The following is a 25,075-nucleotide window of genomic DNA, read 5'->3' as shown; positions in this document are numbered from 1 at the left end:
AAACGCCTTTCCTCCCGAGGCTTCTCCCCTCCCTCCCTCCCTCCCTCCCTCCCTCCCTCCCAGGTGTAACGGCACCGAGAGAGATTGGCGAGGCGGAGAAGGGCCACCCGAAGGAAGAAAACCCGCCGCGTCCCACCTTTCTCTCTCCCCTTCTCCCTCTCTCTTTGCAGCAGGTTGTGCTCGAAGCGAGCGCGAGGAGAGGTGAGACGTGCCTCTGGCGGTCAAGTTTTATTGGCCGGGGCCCGGGGGGTCAAGCGGCGGTGGCGGGACGTCCGAAAGGCCGGGGCGCAGTGGCGCGGATGGGAAAGAAGCGGGAGAAGGAAGGGCCGGCCCCCTCCGACGCCCCCCGCCTCGCCCTCGCTCGCTCGCCCGCCCGGAGAAGCAGCAGCAGCAGCAGCAGCAGCGAGAGCCTCCCGCTAATTGCTCCTCAAGCCCTCCTTCTGGCCACCAGCATGGCTTGCAGACTCGGGCTTCCCTAATTTCCCTGTCTTCCAGGCTCAGCCAATCCCCTCTAGGCAGCCCCCCCTCCTTTCTTTTTTTAAAGAAAAGTTGTTTTCTAGAGAAGGATTTTTATTTTATTTTTTTGGCAGGCAGCAGTTGAGAGCCACCTGGTGCTGGTTGCTTTCTGACTCGCTCCCTCCAGTCGCCTCCTCCTCCTCCTCCTTTCCTTCCTTGCTTCTCCCCTTGAAGGTCGGGAAGAGCTGGGAAAAAGAGCAGGAGGCAGGCAGCAAAGCTCAAAGGAAGCGGGGTCCCAACCTTTTCGTGGCCATGCCCTACCTAAGCATCTCTACAATCCTGATATCCCACTTCCCCCTTGGGACATATAATTCTCAAAAACCGAACACTTATTTATTTATTTATTGCAATATTTATATCCTGCCCTTCTCACCCAGTAGGGGACTCAGGGCGGCTTACAATAAAACACACATATAAAATTGTGAATCAATTAAAAAGTTATTAAATTACATCAGACATTCATAAAAACACTTATAAAATACAGATAGGCATGTTCGAGTCTAAAAGACTGGGTCTGTCAATTGAGTTCCAGCGTACATAATAATAATTAGTGCTGCTAATTGAAAGCCTGGCCCCACAACCAAGTTTTAACTTTATTCAGGTGGAGTGAAGTCTAAAATTAAGCCAGTTGTGTCCATACCTTGGGAAGTCAGACTGGGTAATCCACACTCTTGTTACATCCTAGAATAGACTACTGCAACACACTCTACATGGAGTTGCCTTTGAAGACTGTGCAGAAGCTTCAAATGGTCAGGCTCTTTACTGGAGCGGCGTACAGGGAGCATACAACCCGCCTGTTGCGTCAGCTCCACTAGCTGCCAGTCTGCTACCGAGCACAATTCAAAGTGTTGGCTTTAGCCTATAAAGTCCTAAACGGTTTCGCCCAGCTTACCTGTCCGAAGGAATATCTCCCTATGAATGATCTCAGAGATTAAGATTGTCTGAGGAGGCCCTGCTTTCGGTCCCACCTCTTTTATAGGCGCGACTGATGAGAACGAGAGAGAGGACCTTCTCAGTGGTGGCCCCTCAGCTGTGGAATTCCCCCCTAGCAACATTAGATCAGCTCCCTTCCTCCTAGCCTTCAGAAGGAAAGTGAAAACGTGGCTTTGGGATCAAGCCTCCATAAAATAGTTGTAGTGCAATAATAGATACAGCAGTGGTTCTCAACCTGTGGGTCCCTGGATGTTTTGACCTTCAACTCCCAGAAATCCTAACAGCTGGTAAACTGGCTGGGATTTCTGGGAGTTGTAGTCCAAAACACCTGGGGACCCACACGTTAAGAACTAATGAGATACAGATTATGTGCAATGATTACTGGAATGGCCCGGATTACGATTGTGGATGGCATGGTTTTTAACAGTGAATGCAATGTTTTTAAATGTTTTAATGTGAATTAATTCAATTATTAACTTAAATGTTTGTTTTAATTGTACATTGTTTTAAGGCATCAAATAGTTGCCTATATGTAAAGCGGCCTTGAATCCCCTTCTGGGTAGAAAAAGGCGGGGTATAAATAGGGCAAATAAATAAATAAATAAAATCATTACTCTAAACAAGTCATAATTGTGCTTTGGTTTTTTTCACAGATTTCTTGCTACATTCATATTCAGAACAGACATCTTTATATATTCTGGATAGCTTGCAATGTTAAAAGAACACTTGGAGGAGTGGGGGTGTTTGGGATGAAAGTTGCCTGATTTTTCTGTGCACGTGCACTCTCTCATGGACTCTATGCTCTCACCACTCCTCTCTATGAGCAGGCTTTCCGCCTCTCCATTGTCACCTGCTGACAGCCCTGTACATTCTGATTTTAACTTTTAAAATATTTATGCCCTGATGGCACAGCGGATTAAACTCCTGAGCTGCTGAACTTGCTGACCAAAAGGTCAGCAGTTGGAATCTGAGGAGAGGGGTGAGCTCCTGATGTTAGCCTCAGCTACTGCCAACCGAGTAGTTTGAAAACATGCAAATGTGAGTAGATCATTAGGTATCACTCTGGTGGGAAGATAATGGCACTCCATGCAGTCATGCCGGCCACATAACCTAGGAGGTGTCTATGGACAATGCTGGCTCTTCAGCTTAGAAATGGGGATGAGCACTAACCCCCAGAGTCAGACACAACTAGACTTAATGTAAAGGGGAAACCTTTACCTTTACTAGAATAATAAGAAATGTAAAAAATAAATCACTGTTTGTAGCTCATTCTCAACCCCTCCCCTTAAAAATCAAATTTCTTCCCTGTGGGGTGTATGCCCCATATTGAGAACCAGGCATTTAGAGGAAGGAATACATATACATATATACAGTAGACTCTCAGATAATTGCCAACCATGGATAAATGCAGTTTCTGGTTGCTTGAGAGTTACTATGAAGAACAGGCCTAACTAAGACTATACCATACTATAAACTCCGTATTGCCTTGATATAAATATTGAAATACTGTAATTAAAAGCAAATTGAGACAAACAAGAACTTAACTCAATGTAACACAGTTTGACTGTATTATAAAAATAGCTTGATGAATGCTGTATTATCTCAGGGCACAGTGCGCCAAGTTCAAACATACATTTCTGCTAAAATTCATTTTCATGTTTTATTTTAAGTATTATTTTTGAACACTTGTGTTTCAGTTAACTGAGAGTTTAAATATGCACACACACACACGTATGCTCTCCACTCCACGTGCACTTGCAGAAACACATTCACACATACACACCGTGTGTTTGTGTGAGCCTATGTACATGGCTTCCATGGAGGTCTCCTGTGCAGGCTCTCTTCCCCCTCACATCTTTCTCTCTCTCCTCCCTTACTTTTAAGGAATCAATCTGCAGAAATAAGTTCTGGGCTGGAGGGGAGAGAGAGAACAACACTTTTTAAGCACACTCTTCCTTTTGCACTTCTCAAGATTTATCACTCCCAACTCCTCCTGGAATAAGGTCCCCTTAAACGGCCAATTTCTAATTGCTAACATTACTCAACTTAGCAAATCACTCCTTGGACTTCAAAAGAAAATATAAGAGAGGGGGCGAGAGAGGGGGGAGCGTAGGGGACACTTTTATTGGCATTGCAAAAGTTTGCTCATAAAATCAGTCTGTTTCTCTCTCTTTTTTCATGATTATTAATGCAATTTCCTTTACCAGAAAGAGGCACATTTTCCATAGTCATCCATTGTTTTTGAAGGGCGCAGGTTAGTGATTTATTTTCCACAGAAGGTGCTGTTGTTATCCATCCTTCCCAGTGAATTTGTCATGTTCCACCAGGGCTGTTATGACAGATATACTAGGCTTTTCCTGTAATGACCCATGTGCTTGCCAAAAACAGGCTTCTAAGGTAGGATGTGCCCAATTTGCATGCCTACCTCTCTTCTTAGGGAAGAGAGGGGGAGATTTAGGGTTGTTGTATGTCTTTCGGGCTGTGTGGCCATGTTCCAGAATGCTTCTGGAACATGGCCACACAGCCCGAAAGACATACAACAACCCTGTGATCCCGGCCATGAAAGCCTTCGACAACACAGGGGGAGATTTGTTCTTCTTCATAGTTTTTCTAAGGATTACCAGATTACAGTTAACTGCTAGAGAGTTGCAAACTGCAGTGACATACGTGAAATTATGTGTTGGCATTCATCGGGCTAAAATAAATATTGCAACATGCGAGATGAGGATTCATTTTTCCTTGTTCAAGAAAAGTACTATAGAAGGGGAAATAGTCCTCTCTTGAAAAAAAAGATTGGATTGTCTCATGTAAACATCAGGCTTGCTTGGAAGAAAGTGTGATCTAAAGAAAATGCTGATCAACGGAATGCAATTGAAAAACAGCCAAAGCATTATATGGTGTGCATTTGAAATCAATCTTTCCTTGCCTAGCAAGCAGAACATACACACAGAGCAAACTAGTTCTTGGATCTGATTGATTCATTAGCTTGGGCTTTAGAGTATATTGGTTATGTTAATTATGATGTATACTTGGCTACCAAAAAAACTCATTTCTGAAATTTATGGACTTTTACTTTGGGGAAGAAACATTTAAACAACCTCCAGAGTAAAAGAAAAGTTGCATTCTGGAATCCATGTGTTTTATTGCATTGTTTGTACAACTTTGAATTATTTATTTCTTCATATTTGAAGCATGTACAAAATCCTTTGGAAAGTAGCAGTATTGCATTTGACTGAAGGGATATTTGATTTAAGAAAAATGGGCCTGAAGCATTTTTTGTGTTTACTTATTAACATTCATTTATTTACTTGTGTACATTATTTGCAGCCCAACAGCTGAACTTTTCTTGTGATTTACACAAAACCATGGTGCAACTTCAGAGAAGCTCAAGAATTTACGAGGTGTTTGGTATTACACATTTTCCTCATTGATCTAAAGATCAGGATATGTTTCCTCTGATCTACATATTTCTATCACTTTTTAGCCCAAAGGACAATTTGTCTGTGTTTAGAAATAAACCATCAACCTAAACTGGCATGGAAGCCACCCAGAGAAAACGAGCACAGGCATATGAAACCAATGCAGATATTTATCTACACTGTGGTGTATATCAATGCCCATTGAACTGCCAAGCTTGGCTTTGCCTGTGGATCTGGATGCTTCCCCAGATGTAGTTGACTGTGTGTGATTACAAAAACGTAGGGGAATTGTTTGTTTCCTTTTCCAGTAAGGACTTTCCAAAATATGCTAATTTCTTGAAATATCCGAACTTGAGAGTTATAGGATAGGAAGCTGCATTACTGTATTCGTCTCTTGGTCTGTCTAGCTCACTCTGGTTGGCAGCTGTGAAAATTTCAGTCAGGATTTTTCCTGAGGTTTGCTTGGAGATCCCTGATATTCCAATGTAGTCTGTCATCCAAGTACCAGTCACAAGGTAATAGCTTTCAGAATTGGAAAAGATCAGGTGTTTCCATTGTGATATCACCATTCTCTATGTTTTAAAAATGAATTAAACATTGAAATATTTACCAAATCCTTCATTAATTTGAAGCTGAGATTTACAATTCAAATTTAATTTGAGTTGAAAATATGCAACGTCCTTCACAAATCTGTATATAGGCAAAAAAAATCAACTGTGTGAGAAAGTGAAACTGACAGATTTGAGCAGTCAAGGCTTTGAATGCTTAGATATTAGGGAAGACATTATCTTGAATTCCTGTATATTTAATTGTGTTTGTGCTACTGAATTTGGGGGTGCGCTTCTTTTTTTCCCCTGGCAGCCTCCTCGGATTTAACAACTACTTGGCAGGGAAGTCTTAGAAATATAATCCTCTCCAGGTCTATTGGATCTGGCGAGTTCGGACGGTTGAGAAGTTCATTTGGTTTGGATTTTTTTATGTGAACTTCCCCAAATGCTCAAATTTCCTTATAAATGTGTCAGAAAGAACATGAGATTTTAAAAAAAAATGAATTGGGGAAAAAGTAAAACAGATTTATCCATTCTCCAGTTGCACATGAATACAACTGGTCAGTTGCTTTTATCTAACTGGAATCCATGAGGATCCAGCAGTGAAAAATAGTTACACCAGTTACTATTTTTTATTGATCATTACCAGATTTCTTATGTTTCTTTACTTATGTTTTTAGCTTTTCAGAACTAAGTCGCATGGAGTTCAGTGACATTTATTCAAAAAAGGTGCACATAGGGAAAGTAACCCTGATATTGTTAGTGCTGATGTGATAAGAATATTTTGGAAAACGTCTAATGAAGATACAGTGATTTCCCTTTTTTCTGGTACAGAAGTACTATTAATTTTATTTTTCATGTAAAAATAATTGTAAAGTTTGCAACTTTGGTTTGATTCTCCAAATGAAACTATTCTACTAAATCCAGTTACAGCAGGTGCAATATTTGGTGAAGAAACACTCATGGACTTCTCTTTCTCTATACTGCGTGATGACAGGATGGGCACTTACAAAACAGAGGCTCCATGAAAAGCTGACGTAGCTTTTTAGATTATATCTCATTCCTTTTTTCCTACTTTCTGTATAGGCTTTCTTTTATAGCACTGTTGAATCCCTAAGTACCCTACTACTTTGTATTGTTCATTCCCCTCTTAGGTTAGCCTGAAAAAGCCTGAGAAAAGTTGCAGAGGAAAGATGCACTATTTAACGGAATTCAATCTCTCCCAATAGATGTGAATCACTAACATAAATGTATGAATGTAGATTATATCTCTGTAATGAGGCCTGAATCATTCTCAGTTACTTCAAAGGACTGAAATTCAACCTTCCTTTTTAGCAGCAACAATCAGACCTTAATGGGTTCCTTTATTAATTGTTCCCACTGCTGGATTTGAAAGGGATCTATCTTCAGTCTAAGTCCTAGGTTAGAAGAGGTACCTACTATCTCTAATGATTTATTTTTCTTTCTCTCTTGTCCTTCAAGACCTTTTCAAATATTATTGTAATGCTTTCTTACAAATATTTAGTAGCACTAACACATTCTTATTGCAGTGAGATAATGATAATACCAGGAAGAAAACAGAAAACAAGGTCATGCAGTTTATACATTGTTAGCTTTAAAAATTTTTGGAAGGGGAGAATAAATTCACCTTCCCACTAGATAAAATATATATATACACACACACTTTTAAGTTATCTTTTAACATGATCAAACTGCATTCCTGTCATCAATATTGATTTCATTGCTCTGATAGTGTGATTTTTCATCGCAGATAAGAATTAGATATGTATAAAGGCATAGCTATAATAGTGAAGGTTAAAGTGAAATGTCTGCCTGGTCATATATCGAGCACCCACCCACTGAAATCAATGGGACTTAAATTAGTCTGTCCTGATAGAACTTAGTGGTCTCAAGTACCATTTCCACCAGCCTCTTAGGTTAGTGTAGATGTAGATGAGCCCTTCAGCAGCCAAATACCACATGGGACTGATCCGGGATAACATGGGTTAAGGCAACCTTAACACAGCCTTGTCCACATTAGCCAAAGTCAGAGGGAAAGTCTTGATTCTGCCCCAGAATTTTGACTTTCTCCCATTTTGTGGGGACAGTTGGGCTGGTTCCCAAATGGAAATAGCTACAAGTATATCCATTGGCCCTCCTATATCACAGTGTGAAGTGCCGCAGGGCTCCGTTCTGGGCCCGGTTCTGTTCAACATCTTTATTAACGACTTAGACGAAGGGTTAGAAGGCACGGTCATCAAGTTTGCAGACGACACCAAACTGGGAGGGATAGCTAACACTCCAGAAGACAGGAGCAGAATTCAAAACGATCTTGACAGACTAGAGAGATGGGCCGAAACTAACAAAATGAAGTTCAACAGGGACAAATGCAAGATACTTCACTTCGGCAGAAAAAATGGAATGCAAAGATACAGAATGGGGGACGCCTGGCTTGACAGCAGTGTGTGCGAAAAAGACCTTGGGAGTCCTCGTGGACAACAAGTTAAACATGAGCCAACAATGTGATGCGGCAGCTAAAAAAGCCAACGGGATTCTGGCCTGCATCAATAGGGATATAGCGTCTAGATCCAGGGAAGTCATGCTCCCCCTCTATTCTGCCTTGGTCAGACCACACCTGGAATACTGTGTCCAATTTTGGGCACCGCAGTTGAAGGGAGATGTTGACAAGCTGGAAAGCGTCCAGAGGAGGGCAACTAAACTGATTAAGGGTCTGGAGAACAAGCCCTATGAGGAGTGGCTTAAAGAGCTGGGCATGTTTAGCCTGCAAAAGAGAAGGCTGAGAGGAGACATGATAGCCATGTACAAATATGTGAAGGGAAGTCATAGGGAGGAGGGAACAAGCTTGTTTTCTGCTGCCCTGCAGACTAGGACACGGAACAATGGCTTCAAACTACAGGAAAGGAGATTCCACCTGAACATCAGGAAGAACTTCCTCACTGTGAGGGTTGTTCGGCAGTGGAACTCTTTCCCCCGGACTGTGGTGGAGGCTCCTTCTTTGGAGGCTTTTAAACAGAGGTTGGATGGCCATCTGTCAGGGGTGCTTTGAATGCGATTTCCTGCTTCTTAGCGGGGGGTTGGACTGGATGACCCATGAGGTCTCTTCCAACTCTACTTTTCTATGATTCTATGTGTCTCTGCCCATGACACAGGTCCTGCCTGTTTTTGTCACATGCCATGAAATTGCCTGGGATGATGGGAATGCTGGGAAGAAAGGGGGAGGAAAGGAAGGGGTTTTCCTTCTTTCCCTTTCTCTTAGTGTCCTGTCTCCTCTGCTGATATCACAGCACGTGAGAGAGAAAAGGTAGGATTTGTGTCACAGATGGATATGGCCACAACAAGAGGCGTGGGGGCAGTTAGCGTGGCTGCCAAAGATCACCAAACTACATTCAGCACCATTGGGTGGTGAAGACCCCCCTCTCACCTCTGTAGTAACTGGAGCAATCCCTGTGGGGAGCATACCTGGGGCCAATCCAGCATGCTACATTGGCTATGTATTGGCTATGTATCTATGTAGATCCATCCTAAATCTAGATCCAGTCCATTATTTCTTCATGTTCACATTTATAACTTAAGTTGCTTTCTATGAGCTGGCATTCTTGCTCATATGTTTCTTGTTCCCCAAGTGCCCTGAGTATACACTCATCTCCATGAAGCAAATTATCTTAAGAACTTGACTGTGGCCAAATATCACTGCCTATTCTCCAAGGCAAGCTGCAATGTGTTCCCATCTGAAGTGCTTTGAGGTAGATTTGTGGGAGCCCCATACAATAAAAGACTTTAGCCATGCAATAACCAGGATGTTGAATGTGTCTATCACATCTTATTGTCCTGCAGTTTCTATAAGTGGACTCAGCTACACATTATTAACTTACTACTGAGAAATTTACTTAAGTCCGTTTATATTCCATGTAAAGTTTTTACTTGGTGAGAATTTCCCCCATGTGACCTTGGCTGTTGCCAAGTTTCTTTCTGAGGTAGCCAGAATAAGACAACTTCCTGTATTAGACTCAGGCTGAAACTTATTCTGTATCTATTTGCAGTGACCTTACCATTGTTCATACGCATCTTGTATTGCTGTCGTCCTGTGTTTAATTTGTCTTATCAGTTTATTCATCTGTTTATAGTTGTACACCTTTTACCACTGAGCAAATTGAGTCTATGGACTGTAATAAAGTTTTGACTGATATAACTTAAGTTGAATTGAATAAAGTTGTTTTACACACAAACCATTGAACAACCCTGTAAAAGTTCATGCACGAAAAATCAAATGCTGATGATTTACAGTTTTTTTTACAGTACATGAGAAAAACAAATTTGGTGGTTATAGCAATCTACTAGCAGGCACAACAGACTTAAGTATGGTTAGTGTATGCATGTAGGACCACACTGACACCTGAAGCCATATAGGAGGATTTGGTCAAGAGTTTACATCTGGCCTTAGTTGAACCTGCATCAGGTTGCTCCTCTATCTTGCTTCCTCCTGGCATGTTACAATGTAAATAATTTTAGGTCAATAAAGTAGCCTTATTTAACCCAGCCTTTTGTGTCTGATCTCGACTCCATGGTAGGTCATCCATTAGCACTAGTTAATATATGTTGTGCAACTTCCAAAAAAAGCAAATCAAGTTAAATAAAAATAATTTCCACATGTAAACTAATTGTGTAAACTGAATAAGAATGACTAGGAATGAAAAGCATATTGTGAAAGTCATGCTACTGTACTGATTCAAACTCTTAATAAATTCTAGTGCACCATGAAGTTTTTGAAAATGTGTGTAGAATCTGTTCAATTGAAATTCTTTTCAATGTGTTATTTTCAAAAGCCAAGATTGCCAAAATCACCCCCAAATGAAGTATTGCTTGTTTGTGTGGTGTCAGCATATATTGCAGAGGTAAGAATGAACAAAGGTGAAGTTAAAAAGACCTTCCTGACCATAAGAGCTGTTCAACAGAGGAACCATCTGCCTTGGAGTGTGGTGAAGGTGCCTTCTTTGAAGGCTTTTAAACAGAGGCTGGTGCTTTGATTGAGTGTTTCCTGCATGGCAGGTGGTTGGACTTGATATGTGGTCTCTTCCAACTTTATGATTCAATGTGTCTAGTATTACTACTGGAGTTTTGTAGGATTTTAGCATGTTTTTTTCTCTGGCTGTCTAAACTGTGTTTCTAAATGTTCAACTGAAGTTTTAAGTTAGTGCATTGCCAGAAATTCGGGGATTTAAAGAAAAGTTTATTGGAATGGAATTCTTATTTGGGGACACAGTGTTTACATATATGTTCCCCATCTGCCATTATAATTTCCTGCCCTTTAAAATTTGCTAGGAGGAGTGTAGGAGTGTAATTTATTCAATGAAAAATGGGCAACCAGCGGATGTGCTACAGCAGGAGGTAATGAACCCTCTTCTAGTTTTACAGATATTTTGCCCACAGTTGTTCCAAGTTGTATTGAAGTTCTTCTAGTAAAGACCCTCTTCAGCCCCTGTTCAACTAGGAGCAACTGTGCTCTAACAGTGACAGAGCTTTTGCAATCCCTACATTTTAATGGTGTGGTCTTGTATTATATGTATTTTAATAGTGTTGTGTTTGATCATTCTGTTTAAACTTTCTTTTATCCCACCTTGTGCTGCGAGGAGAGGCAGGTAATACAATTATTATTATTATTATTATTATTATTATTATTATTATTATTATTATTTAAAATTATTATCAGCAAGACAATCATCAAATTTTCAGTAAGTGCTGAATATTGAGATATAAAAACCTATATGGTATTTTAGGAGAAACTTGATGAAGTATGTGAGGATGGAAAAGTTGGTCAGTTTTATTCTCTCTTTTATTTACATTTACAGAACTTCGTATTCTTTCCCTCATAAATCTGTAACATTTACTGTTCCATCTCAGGGACTGAAAAATCTCAAGTTGGTTTTGAATTTTGATAAAAACTTTTTAAAATAACTGAAATTATTTTCTTCTTTATTTTCACCAGACTATATTATTTTGTATCTATTGATTGCTGTAAGCCTTCCCGGATCCCTTTGGGGAGAAGGGGCGAGGTATAAATAAAGAGCAAATTCAGGGGAACTGGCTGATCAAGGTCACCCTGAACTTGAAAATGTTACCTTTTGACTACAACTTACAGGATCAACAAATGCTATAGAGATTTGTGTAATGGCCCGCTGTGACAGCTATAATTCGAAATGGTCAGTGCCAAGAGACATGGAAAGCCCAGGGCTGACTCACCACATTGAAATTCTTTATATCTTTGTGAAGTTTAGTAATCCTTCACTGCTGTATGTCAACAGGGATTAAAGGTGACCATGCATTTACCTGTTTTCTGTATAATGAACTCTGGGAAATACATAAAAACTTCAAATTTTGAAGTGTATTATGATTTACTATTCAGAGAAAGTTGCTTAGATTTTTAGAAACATTAGAGTGCATAAGAAAACCTTAATGATATGTTTTCAAATTCATCCAGCATGTTAAAGTAAGTAAAGTCTCCTGAAAATATGGTCACTTTTTGCCGGTTTTTGAGGTACTGGCCACACAGATCCAAAATTGTAAATCCTTGTGATGAACTATTCATTTGGTTCCCTAAACAAGGTTTTGTGCGCACCTTGTTCTGCTACAGACTCATGGTTTTTTGGCCTGCTAAAAACTGGCAAAGATAGCATAGTCTCTGGAGTAGTCCCACTATATTTAAAAACCTCGAGTTGCATTTTTTCAGCACCCACAGAATAGCTTACCCACAGTAAATGTACTATGCCAACAGACAAGGCGTTTCCCTTATTTCATTGAGCATTTGGGACACCTCTTATGAAAGTGGGCTTATTCTCACTGCTTCCCAGAAATGGAGTTGGTCACACCAAAATCAGTTGGATTCAGGAAAAAGATAAAAGAAAGGAAACATCTCTGTTTCCTTTCCTTTGCTAACAGATCACTGCCTCTCCCTGTTTTACTCTTTACTATCTGCAGTGCACACCAATCCCTCCCTCTTTTTTTGGCCATAATTCTTCTTCTTGTAAAATCCAACCCTCTTCAATGCCCTGGATTCAACTGAGCTCCTGAGTCTGTTTTCCTTCTTGTTTCCGAAAAGAAACCACCTCAATTCCCTCCATTTACGTCTCAAAGAGTCTGCGGCTTGAACAGGGAACCAGATCATGACCTGATGTTAATGTGGTGCCCAGATCTCAGAATCCTTTTTAGGCACAGAGAGTTGGGCTAGACAACGGGTGCATCTAGTAGTTAGCAAGCTGTTCAAACAGACTATAAATACAGGCAGTCCCCAAGTTACAAAAAAGATAGGTTATATGTTTGTTCTTAAGATGAAATTGTAAGCCAAAACAGGTACATTTTTTCAGTGTAACCCCAGCCACACACACACACACACACAAAAGCTTTGGATAGCATAGGAAAGGGTAACTTAATACACCTGTTGTGTTTGTTTTGCTGTCTGTGCCCCTGTTCAAAAGAGTTCACACACTTTCTGTCCCTGTGATAATTGGATTTTGAAAAAATTGGCTTGTTGTGGAAACAAGGATTGGTGACAAAACTTCAGTTGAGAAACCTTTTCCCCTTCGTAAGTTTTAGGAGAGAATTTCCCTTCCGAGGGGTAGATTTCTCTCACTTCTTGTTGTCTCACCCCCACCCCCCATCCTTAACTATGAGTCATTTGTAAGTTAGGCATTTATAACTCTAGGACTGCCTGCATAAGGAATCTTGCAATATGCATTACCTTACTGTAATCCAACTTTAGCTCAATATACCAGCTCCACTGAAAGGGAAAAATACTATAGGAGTTCAATGTGGCTACCAACAAGCCTGATCTTAGGACTCCAGAGTTCTGTTATTATTATTTTTTGCTCTAATGTTAGGTGAGATAGAAAATGTCTTGTCCTGTGATTTAATGGCCAATGTAAGCTGTTGGAGCAATTAGAGTTTTGGGAAAGTTATGTAAAGGAATTATACTTACTATTACATTTTCAATGTAAAAGGTTACAATTTTGAAAAACACAGTATTCTTCTTATACTGACTCAAATCATTGATCCATCTTGATCAATTGAGTTCTAATAGAAAGTAAACAGCACTGAAACAGATGGACCAACAGTTTCACCTGGTATACAGCAACTTCATATGTTTTTGTTACCCAACAGCAATGTTCTCCTCTGCAAACAACAACCATCGCCTTCAATTTCTTATTGTAAGCTATTTTGATATTGCCTCTTTCAAAACAGTTGGCTCTATGGACAACTCCTAATGTCAAGACCTCTTGGGTCACAGAATGAACTCAACAATCCTTTGGATTCTAGCCAGCATCAGGTGGCATTGTGCTGTGAGAGGCTACATCTTCCTCTTCACAGGGGAAACCAAGGCCCTCCTGACCCCTGCAGACTTGTGATACAAAATACCTTCACACTTAGCCTGCCAAGATATCCTGGCCAGAATAATACCTTCCCTGCCTACATTAGTTTTTCCCTTTATTGTTTTGAATGGGCAGGTCTTGCCCTCAACTTCTTGTTTTATTATAATCATGCACACTGAATAAAATCCTATATCTGGGATTTTATTAAAATTATTCACACTGAAAAAGCACAAAGAGGAAATGGATTGGGCTTGTCTACCTGGTATTTGCATCTCTCTAGTAAGACAATAAATGCTGCCTCCAACTGAGCGTATCTAAACTCAACCAAGTTTTTGGTGCCTGAAGAATAAATTACCACAAGACAGTAAAAATAAAATAATAAGGTATTAGCTTGAATACCAACCAGAGTAGTTTAACTGAATCAGTTGCTGAATGATATTTTAATATGTTTCAAAAATGATTTTAAATTGTTTACAACTTTGTTAAAAACAGAAAATTTGTGTTATTTTTTAAAAAAAGCATTTGCATTAATAATTTTAGCAGATTTTTAAAATTTATTGAATTCTGTTTTGGGAGAAAGGTGGGCAGTAAATCAGAGAAACTAACACATAAGTGAATCCAATTGATCAATAGTTAGATGTTGCTAACAAGAGGTTTCAAGTCCTTACCTAGATATTTGCTGCCATAAAGACACCCATTTGAGATAATTGCTAATAGCATCTAAAATGTGGAGAAAATCCCTGCTTACATTGAAGTTAACATTCTACCCAACATGATGCATTTATTTTCAATCCCTAAATGGCACAAGTCCAAAGAAAAGCATTTTTTTCTGAAAATCAGCATGCTTTGGAATACTACCTCTATTCAACCTCATTCGAATGAGACTTATGTTACATCTACATTGTAGAATTAATGCATCATGAATGCAGTAGTTTTACAAAGTCCTTAGTTTTCTCTGTCAGAGTTCTGGTAGCTAACCAAAACACAGCTCACAGAATTTCATACCATTGAACCATGGCTTCTAAAGTGTAGAGCAGTGGTTCTCAACATGGGGTCCCCAGATGTTTTTGGCTTAAAACTCCCAGAAATCCCAGCCAGTTTACCAGCTGTTAGGATTTCTGGGAATTTAAGGACCCCAGATTGAGAACCACTGGTGTAGAGGAACCCTTTGATGCTGTTCTGAGTTTATTTATTTATTTATTTATTTCAAATATTTCTATCCTGTCCTTCTCACCCGGAGGGACTCAGGGCGGCGTACAATTGGCAACAATTCGATGCCGATACATCATTAAAAACAACAACATATAAAAAATACAACCAATTAAATACAGTATAAAATATAAAACATAAAACGTGTTTAAAATCCGTTCATCCAATATCCTCCAACTTTATCCATATAACAATCTGGGTCATCTTTATCATTTATTCATTAAAAGCCTGGGCACAAAGCCATGTTTTTAAGGTTTTTCTAAAACTCAAAAGGGTTGGGGCTTGCCGTATATTTCTGGGGAGGTGTTCCATAGCCAGGGAGCCACCACCGAGAAGGCCCTGTCCCTCGTTCCCACCAGCCGCGCCTGTGAGGCAGGCGGGACTGAGAGCAGGGCCTCTCCAGATGACCTCAGGGATCTTCCTGGCTCATAGGAGGAGATACGTTCGGACAAGTAGATTGGGCCAGAACCGTTTAGGGCTTTATGGGTCAAAACCAGCACTTTGAATTGGGCTCGGTAGCATATCGGCAGCCAGTGGAGCTGGCTTAACAAGGGGGTGGTACGCTCCCTTTAAGCCGCCCCAGTTATTAGTCTGGCTGCCGCCCGTTGTACTAGTTGGAGCTTCCGGGCCGTCTTCAGAGGCAACCCCACGTAGAGAGCGTTGCAGTAGTCCAAACGGGATGTAACCAGAGCGTGGACCACCGTGGCCAAGTCAGACCTCCCAAGGAACGGGCGCAGCTGGCGCACAAGTCTTAGTTGTGCGAAGGCTCCCCTGGCCACCGCCGAGACCTGGGGTTCCAGGCTCAGCCATGAGTCCAGGAGAACCCCCAGACTGCGAACCTGCGTCTTCAGGGGGAGTGAGACCCCGTCCAGCACAGGCTGTAACCCTATTCCCTGTTCAGCCCTGCGACTGACCAGGAGGACCTCTGTCTTGTCTGGATTAAGTTTCAATTTGTTCGCCCTCATCCAGTCCGATACAGAGGCCAGACACCGGTTCAGGACCTGAACAGCCTCCTTAGTGACAGGTGGAAAGGAGTGACAGAGCTGGACATCATCTGCGTACAGATGACACCTCACCCCGAAACTCCGGATTATCTCTCCCAGCGGCTTCATGTAGATGTTAAACAACATGGGGGACAGTACTGAACCCTGCGGGACCCCACAAGACAACGGTTGTGGGGCTGAGCAGGTGTCCCCCAAGGACACCATCTGGGACCGACCTTCCAGGAAGGACTGGAGCCACTGCAGAACAGTACCTCCGAGCCCCATCCCGGCAAGGCGCCCCAGAAGGATACCGTGATGGACAGTATCAAAGGCCGCTGAGAGGTCCAGCAGAACCAGCAGGGACACACTCCCCCTGTCCAGCTCGCGGCGTAGATCATCAACTAAGGCGACCAAGGCTGTCTCGGTACCATGCCCCGGCCTGAAGCCAGACTGTGCCGGATCCAGATAATCGGTATCTACCAAGAATGCCTGGAGTTGTGCGGCCACCACACGTTCCACGACCTTGCCCAAAAAGGGGAGATTGGTAATAGGCCGAAAGTTCTCCAATTGAGTGGGGTCCAGTGATGGCTTCTTCAACAGTTGTTTGATCACAGCCAATTTGAGGCTCGCTGGAAATATGCCTTCCCGAAGGGAGGCATTCACCACCACCTTCACCCACTCGGCCAACCCCCCTCTGGCTTCTCTCACCAGCCAGGATGGGCAGGGGTCTAGGATGCATGTGGTAGCCCTCACCTCTCCAAGCACCTTGTCCACGTCCTCAGGCTGAACCAATTGAAACGAATCCATCAAAATGGGACAAGCAGGTGCTCTTGCTACATCCTCGGAGACTGCCGTTAATATGGTGTCAAAGCTAGAATGGATCAAAGCGACTTTGTCCGCCAAGAACTGAGCAAATGCTTCACACGGGCTGCCGAGTTGTCAGGGATCCCGTCTTGGGGGGCGGGATATAACAAACCTCTGACAACTCGGAACAGCTCCGCCGGACGGTTCTTTGCGGACGCAATATTAGCTGCAAAGAAAACATTCTTTGCAGCATCTATTGCCGCGGCATATGCCCTGAGATAGAGACATAGCCGTGTTCGGTTTGGCTCGCTCGGCTTCGAACGCCACACACCCTCTAGTTCCCTCTTCTTTCGCTTCATCGCTGCCAGCTCCTCAGTGAACCAAGGAGATGGTTTAGCTCGGGTACTTGAGAGGGGACATTCGGGAGCGATCGTGTCTATTGCCCTAGTCACCTCCTTGTTCCAGAGGGCGACCAGAGCATCAACAGAATCACCAGCCAAGGTGGCGGGAAATTCCCCAAGAGCCATCAGGAATCCATCCAGATCCATAAGCCTCCTGGGGCGGACCATTTTGGGTCCTCCACCCCTGCGGAGGTTGGGGGGCACAGTGATTCTAAACCTGATCAGGTGATGGTCGGTCCATGGCAAAGGAGCGATGGTGAGCTCCTCCACACCACCACCTTCCTCCCATCCCTGGCAGAAAACCAAGTCAAGTGTGTGCCCTGCTCTGTGGGTAGGGCCAGATACTAGTTGGGACAGCCCCATGGTTGCCATGGCGGCCATGAAGTCCTGAGCTGCACCAGAAGGAGTGGTCTCGGCATGGACATTGAAGTCCCCCAGCACAATGAGCCGTTGGGACTCCAGCGCCAGGCCAGAGACCATCCCTGCTAGCTCAGGCAGGGAGACTGTAGTGCAGTGGGGTGGTCGGTACACTAGCAGAATCCCTAAACTGTCCCGGCTCCCTACCCTCAGATGAGCACACTCAAACAAGGTAGACTGCGGGATGGGGCACCTGGTCAGGGGGATGGACTCCTTATAGACCACTGCAACCCCTCCTCCCCTCCCTCCAGATCTTGGTTGATGCTGCACGGCATAACCTGGTGGACAAAGCTGGGTCAGATTGGCCCTCCCAGCTTCATCCAACCAGGTCTCCGTTATGCACGCCAGGTCTGCCTGCTCATGAGTTCATACTAGCTGTAATTCCCAGTACTCCAAAGATTTAATTTGGTACTATAAACAGACACACTTCACAGTTATAAGAGAAGTCAATACAGCAAGTAGTCCACAGCAGAAGGGGCATTTTAATCCTCTAGTTCAGGGGTTCTCAAACCTTTTCAGCCATGGAGCCCTTTTTTGAAGCAAAAGTCTCTAATGGAGCCCTAAGAAATGTTTATATATTATATTATATCTATATATATAAAATGATAAAGTTGTTTGCGCAGTGACTATAACAACAAAACTAAACATCCCAGAAATACGAAATTTGGCAACACAATGCAAAAGGCTTGCCTCCAGGTTACAACAACACAACCACACCACAAAACCACAATCCAGACCCACAAAACTCACAACAACGCATCATGCGATAACAACACAACTAAACGCCCCAGAAATACAAAACTTGGCAACACAATGCAAAAGCCTTGCCTTCCAGTTGTAACAACACAACCACACCACAAAACCACACAGGATCCACAAAACTCACAACAACGCATCGTGACTATAACAACACAACTAAACGCCCCAGAAATACGAAACTTGGCAACACAACGCAAAAGCCTTCCCTCCAGGTTGTAACAACACAACCACACCACAAAACCACAATCCAGACCCATAACACTCACAACAACGCATCGTGACTATAACAACACAACTAAACGCCCCAGAAATACAAAACTTGGCACACAACTAAACGCCCCAGAAATATAAAACTTAATAACACAACGCAAAAGCCTTGCCTCCCAGTTGTAACAACACAGCCACACCACAAAACCACAATCTGGACCCACAAAACTCACAACAATGCATCGTGACTATAACAACACAACTAAACGCCCCAGAAATACGAAACTTGGCACACAACTAAACGCCCCAGAAATATAAAACTTGACAACACAACGCAAAAACCTTGCCTCCCGGTTGTAACAACACAACCACACCACAAAACCACAATCCGGACCCACAAAACTCACAACAATGCATCGTGACTATAACAACACAACTAAACGCCCCAGAAATATAAAACTTGGCACACAACTAAACGCCCCAGAAATACAAAACTTGACAACACAACACAAAAGCCTTTTCTCCTGGTTGTAACAACACAACCACACCACAAAACCACAATCTGTACCCACAAAACTCACAACAATGCATCATGACTATAACACAACTAAACGCCCCAGAAATACAAAATTTGACAACACAACGCAAAAGCCTTGCCTCCCAGTTGTAAGAACACAACCACAACACAAAACCACAATCCGGACGTACAAAACTCACAACAACGCATCATGACTATAACAACACAACTAAACGCCCCAAAAATACGAAACTTGGCAACACAACACAAAAGCATTCCCTCCCGATTGTAACAACACAACCACACCACAAAATCACAATCTGGACGCACAAAACCCACAACAATGCATAGTGACTATAACAACACAACTAAACGCCCCAGAAATACAAAACTTGGCATACAACTAAACGCCCCAGAAATACAAAACTTGACAACACAACACAAAAGCCTTGCCTCTCAGTTGTAACAGCACAACCACACCACAAAACCACAATCCGGACCCACAATACTTACAACAACGCATTGTGACTATAACAAATACAAAATTTGACAACACAACTCATCCACCTCCCCAATCCCTACATTCACACTTGGCCTCCAAAAAAACAATTACAATAATAACAATAACAACAACAATAAGAATCAACACCATCACAGGCAAGAAACAGCCAGGCACTGAGGCTGAGAGGCCAGTCAGTGCTACACTGGGCCTCCAAAAAACAATACAGTAGCATCTAACTTATCCAACTTTCATGACCACTACAACAACAATAATAATAAACACCTACACAGGCAAAAAAAAAAGACTATTGTACCACAATAAAAATATAAACCGCACTCAGCAGAATCAGACATTACAATTAACAACAAACCAAAGACAACAGGGATCTCAAGCAATTATCAATCAACACAAAAATTGAAGAAGGTAACAGACTTCAAATACTACTACTAATGTGAGCATAAAGAAGGGTGGAGGTCACAGCATAAATACAACCTAATGTAGACTGACCAACACCACCAGACTAAGCCACAGCAACGCGTGGCCGGGCACAGCTAGTATTATATATATTGTATATATGACTGGCTATATCTGTCTAGAAGATCAGGGGGCAGAGGACTCTTACAAGTAAAACAAGCAGTCAAAGAAGAAGAACATGCCCTGGCAGAATATGTAAAGCAAAGTGAAGAACCTGCCTTGATTGAAGTCAAAAATCAGAAACTCCTCAAAGCACAGCAGACAAAAAAAAAAACAGTACAAGAAAACACACTACAAACTAGAGCTGACAGCTGGCACAACAAAACATTGCATGGAAAGTTCCTTGACAAAATTGGAGGAACAGCTGATAAGGAGAAGACCTGGCTCTGGCTCACAAATGGGACCCTGAAGAACGAGACAGAAGGCCTGATCCTTGCAACCCAGGAGCAAGCCATCAGAACAAATGCAATTATGGCCAAGATCGAAAAATCAGCTGATGACCCAAAATGCAGACTGTGCAAGGAAACCGACGAAACCATTGATCATATCCTCAGCTGCTGTAAGAAAATTGCACAGACAGACTACAAACAGAGGCACAACTATGTGGCCCAAATGATTCATTGGAACTTATGCCTAAAGTACCACCTCCCTGCAGTAAAGAACTGGTGGGATCACAAACCTGCAAAGGTTGTGGAAAATGAACACGCAAAGATACTGTTGGACTTCTGAATCCAGACTGAGAAAGTTCTGGAACACAACACACCAGACATCACAGTTGTGGAAAAGAAAAAGCTTTGGATTATTGATGTTGCCATCCCAGGTGACAGTCGCATTGACGAAAAACAACAGAAAAACTCAGGACCTCAAGATTGAACTTCAAAGACTCTGGCAGAACCCAGTGCAGGTGGTCCCGGTGGCGATCGACACATTGGGTGCTGTGCCAAAAGATCTCAGCCGGCATTTGGAAACAATAGACATTGACAAAATTACGATCTGCCAACTGCAAAAGGCCACCCTACTGGGATCTGCACGCATCATCCGAAAATACATCACACAGTCCTAGACACTTGGGAAGTGTTCGACTTGTGATTTTGTGATATGAAATCCAGCATGTTTATCTTGTTTGCTGTGTTATACAATAAAATAATAATAATAATAGCAGAAACCACAGAGGAGGTGGGGCACCCGTGGAACCCCTGAGCATCCCTCACAGAGCCCCAAGGGCTTCCCAGAGCACAGGTTGAAAATTACTGTTCTAGTTGATGGATTCAGTAAGTGGTAGAACTGGACCTATTAGAATAATTTCTACTTGGACTAACTCAGGTCAGATACTGCAGATCAGTGTGACTGGCCCAAAAGATAGCATCCTCCACAGCCAGCTTGGCAAGGCCACTAGAACATGTACTCCCAAGGTTTATATAGTGCAGAATGGAACAAAGGAAATCAAAGCGGAAAAAAGTGATCCATCCTCACATCCATAAGAACAGTACAAGCAGATTGGTAACAAGAACATTTACTTCCTTGGTCCTTTCCCAGCAGCTGATCATTTCCCAGCACTGAAGCTAAAATGAAGCTTATTTCAGGAGGAAGACAATCACAACTACTCCTTAATATGCCACTAGAGCAGGGTTTTCCAAACTGTGTCCCAACACATTAGTGTGTCAGCTGCAGCGTGTGGGTTTATTGCATGAATTTAAGGAAAAACCTCTGAATCTATGTGAAATGTGAAACATGGAAACGTAAAAATGCTTGATGATGAAATGCGTGTCTTTTTCTAATATTCAGAACTTCTGATCATCCTATTAACCTTATCTCAATAAAATGCTAAGTATTTAATTAGTGTGATACACTTTTTAAAGATTCTTGCACATATTTATATATTGTTACTCATACATGACAAAATCTTGGAAATGTATGTTATCATCAATTATTTAAAAAGATAAATGAAAGTTTTTCATTTCATATGTGGTGTCTCCACACATTTCCTTATTACATTTTATGTATGGGCCCAAACTTCTTAGAAGGGGTTGGTTTAACCTCCTGTTTGCTAGTAAAATTGAATTACTGTGTAATAATGCAAAATAATGCATGTCAAAATGTATCACCAAAATGAAATGTCTGGGAAGCTCTGTACTAGACAGGTATCATCATTTGCCCATGATGCCAACAACGACTCTCAAACTCATTTACCTACTAGCAGAAGTCACACTTACTTTGGATGCCTCACAGACCGATTTCCCAGAGCAGTTAGTTAGGGAGAGAAATACTGCTGTTGGAACAGTTGGGTGCCCTATTTTATGAAGGGAAAATCTTTTGTTTAAACTGAGACCAAGACTAGAGAGAGGCAGAGAACTTTGCAGTGGAATGGAGATACTGACTGAAAGATACAGCACATTGGGAATATTGGGATTTTCAGTACTTTCCATTGCAGAAGTCTGAGAAGCTATCAGTACAGACAAGAAACACAAAGATATTTTGAAATGTCAGTATTTCAAATGATCACATTAATTTAAAAATTACCATGCCAGGCTCATGAAGCAGGTTTTTGGGAGATAAATGTTAATGCTTGGAAGAGGACTGCCCACAGGAATGCCCCCTACTCAACTTCACTGAAGCGATTCAACCTGAGTAAATTTGACATCTCTTATCCCACATGTTTTTGGGTCATTTATCCAGTTATATCGCAATACCTGAGTCCAAAAGATGATCTCTGTCCGTTTCCTTCCCCTTCCCTTTTTTGGATTATTTCAGACATTTCCCTAATGAAGTGTGATGGAACTGACAGGAAGTTCCTCCGCATCGGAGGAAGGACTCTGTCATGAATTGTGCCTCAATGAATTCTAAGTATTTAGAAATGAGGGGAGGGGGCAGTGTGGAGTAAAGTCCTAGATTGAGTTCCAGTGTTGAGTTTCAATACCAGTTTCCATGGGACCTGGGACTTCCTCCCCCTACAGTCCTCTGTTGCCAGACTTGTTCTAGAGGAGCTTCCTGTTTCCCACAGGTGGTTTTTATAAGTGATGAAGGGATGCAGAAGGGGGGGGGGGGGGAAATCAGCAATTCTGGTGGAAGCAATGTGATCCAACAGAAGTGAATTCTCAGTTTCTGACCAAAGCAATTACAGTATAACTATCTAGATGTGTCTCCAGATATACCAGTTAGCACTGACACATTTTTGAAACCTGTGCTCTCTTTTGTCTTCTGTTTTGGAGCTTTATTTCCTCTTTTGGAAATGCATAAATTTTATGGGTGGTTATGTGCACATATTTAAAAATCATCATCATCATCATCATCATCATCATCTGTTTGTTCCCCAAAATTTAAAACTATTGACTGTCATTTAAACAAAATGAATTTTATCAGGACTCAGGTTTAGAAATATTTGCTTGGGAACACTGCAGCCAGGTGACTTGTCTAAATCAAGTTCAAATTTCATTGTCAGTGAGCAGCTTCAAGGCTTCATCTCACATTTCTGACTGTGATATTTATACTGAACTTGGATCGGAGAACTTTTCAAATACAGGATGCCTTTACAAGGAAATGCAAAATTCCCTTTGTAAAATAGGATACTATACCACCTGCTAATGAAAAGGTTAGTTTTACCTGCTCAGAAAGGACAGCAAAGGGAGTAGTCTAAAAGGATAATTACATTTTAATGAACACAAAATCCTACTTTGGCAAATGTTGTGGATATATTTGAAGCTTTTCTCTATATTTCTTTATCACTTGAAGCTAATGCTTTACTTCTTTTGACGTTTCATACTATTGGACTAAAAGAACTCAGTGACATTTTGTACTGCAAATAATCTAACAGAAATCCATCCATTTTTTGCGGATAAAGGGCTTACCAAAATGATCCCTTAACAAGAGCCCAACCCAAACCCCATCCGCTATGCTTAAGATAATTTTAGAGCCAAAGAAGGATATTGCTTAGTTTTGGATCCATAACAAATTATAAATCTGTATCTGTTTTAGTGGTTTACTCCCTTTCATTTGAGGTTAGTTAAAATGAATTTGTGGGATTCTGTGGTTTAGACATTTATTTTTGTATGAAAACTTGAGGTTCATTTGGCTGCACTTTAGCAATGATAGCTAAACAAAAGCTCAGCGTTCACAGCAGAAAGTTACTTTAAGAAGTAATTTGTTATAGCTATTGTCCTGAACTATGGTCTCAAATGTCTTAACTCAGTCTTTCTGCTCCATTTGTCAATCCAGCTAGGAAAAGAAGGAAATGTTTTCTGTTTATTCACTGTCACACTTACAATTTTTTCTTTAGAGTTCCAGTGCTGTTAGTCAAAGCATTATTAAACTGTCAGAAGTTGTGTGATCGAGTAAACAAAAAATTCTCTTGTAGTAGGCATTTAGTTGGTAAGCACATAGTTTCGCTTCCTCTTAATGTGGGCAGGGAGGCGGGAAGCAAAGAAATTTTGAAAGTGGTGCAATTGTGCTGAGGACTTCTTTTACACAAAAATCTCATGTTATGTAGGGAACAGCATATCGAAAACAGGATAGGGCAGCATTTTTTGCACAGAAAAGACTTTTTGTGTAGAAATATTTTCTGTGCAGAAAATGATGTTTAATTTCTACTCTATAAAAATATTTTCTGGACAAAAAGCTTTTTCCTTTACAGAAAATGTTGTTTTCTGTGCAGAAATAACTATGCATGAATTTTGTGCAATTCAAGTCTTGAAATATGAAAAAGCTTCAAAAAATGTAATGTTTTCAAAAACTATTTCAGGTTTGGTGGAGAACTGCTAAAACTGCAGTCAAGAAGAAGAAGACTAATATAGAATTACATTCCTATGTGACAGTGGCATGCCATATTCTTTCATGGTTCACCAATAATCTACTAGGTTCCACCTTTCTCCCCTTCCACTCAAAAATTAAATATATTTCAAAACTGAGACTTAATCATTAATTTTGCAATATATTGGACTGTAGTTGAGGTATGAACAACTAGTTGTGGTATCAACAGATGGTTTAGGAAACTTTATAGCAGACCAAGGTT

The 25,075-nt window shown here is 41.5% G+C and overlaps 1 protein-coding gene across 2 annotated transcripts in view; it reads right to left on the bottom strand.

Moving 5' to 3' along the window:
- Positions 1–25,075, bottom strand: part of fgf10 (fibroblast growth factor 10) — a 140,259-nt gene that overhangs the window by 97,498 nt on the left and 17,686 nt on the right. The window contains exon 1 of one of the 2 annotated variants that reach the window (XM_062972425.1): positions 137–392. The exons of the other annotated variant lie outside the window; for it this stretch is intronic. The gene's annotated coding sequence lies outside the window, so the exon portion shown is untranslated. Of the gene's footprint in view, positions 1–136; positions 393–25,075 lie in introns of those variants that run through there. 2 annotated transcript variants of the gene reach the window in all.

Source organism: Anolis carolinensis, chromosome 2, assembly GCF_035594765.1.
Source record: "Anolis carolinensis isolate JA03-04 chromosome 2, rAnoCar3.1.pri, whole genome shotgun sequence".
NCBI lineage: Eukaryota > Metazoa > Chordata > Lepidosauria > Squamata > Dactyloidae > Anolis > Anolis carolinensis.
Note: the sequence above shows the minus strand (reverse complement) of the source record. Positions and strands in the feature narration are given on the sequence as shown.